This window comes from Penaeus monodon, chromosome 27 (assembly GCF_015228065.2).
Source record: "Penaeus monodon isolate SGIC_2016 chromosome 27, NSTDA_Pmon_1, whole genome shotgun sequence".
Taxonomy (NCBI): Eukaryota; Metazoa; Arthropoda; class Malacostraca; order Decapoda; family Penaeidae; genus Penaeus; species Penaeus monodon.
Window position 1 is genome coordinate 10,117,812 of NC_051412.1, and position 583 is coordinate 10,118,394.

Consider the following 583-nt stretch of genomic DNA (forward strand, 5'->3'; position numbering starts at 1 on the left):
TGTTAAAAGTGTTTTTCCTGTATGTTCAGAGGATTGTAAGGCATATGTGAGCTCACAATCTTGGAAAGTATTAAAGTTGACCAGTATAATATTTCTGAGATATGTAATATTTAAGTGTTTAAGCCTGTGTATAAGATTTTATCACCATTTTTTCCTTATTTCTTAGTTTTGTAAATCATGTGAATGCCTAATGCTGTCTCCACCAGGAGCAGATGTATCATATTGCTTCATATTTCATGTATTCCATTCCAATTCCAAGAAGAAATTTACCTCATCTGAGTGTTAAGATTCATTATTATAACAACCGTCTTTTTTGGTAATGAGCAGCAGCTATGTCAGGCCACTAAACAGCAACAGACATTTGTAACAATGATTTGCATCTGCATCTTGTTCCCATTATATGTGTTGTATAGCACTGAAATTCCTTTTCAGACTTTGAAGACCAGAGAAGATGAGTTGTAAAAAAGGAAGTACAAGAAGAACTCGGCCTCAGAAATACCAGAATTCAACTTCTTACCGAAATAATCTTCATGACAACAGCAAAAAGACAAAGAAGATAAATTCCACAGAAGTTGCAGAGGTA

The 583-nt window shown here is 34.1% G+C and overlaps 1 long non-coding RNA gene across 1 annotated transcript in view; it reads left to right on the forward strand.

Annotated features, from left to right (window-relative positions):
• Window positions 1–576, forward strand: part of LOC119590349 — an 8,337-nt gene extending 7,761 nt beyond the window's left edge. The window contains exon 3 of the long non-coding RNA XR_005230256.1: window positions 433–576. This is a non-coding gene — a long non-coding RNA (uncharacterized LOC119590349). The remainder of the gene's footprint in view (window positions 1–432) is intronic.
• Window positions 577–583: the final 7 nt, after the last annotated feature.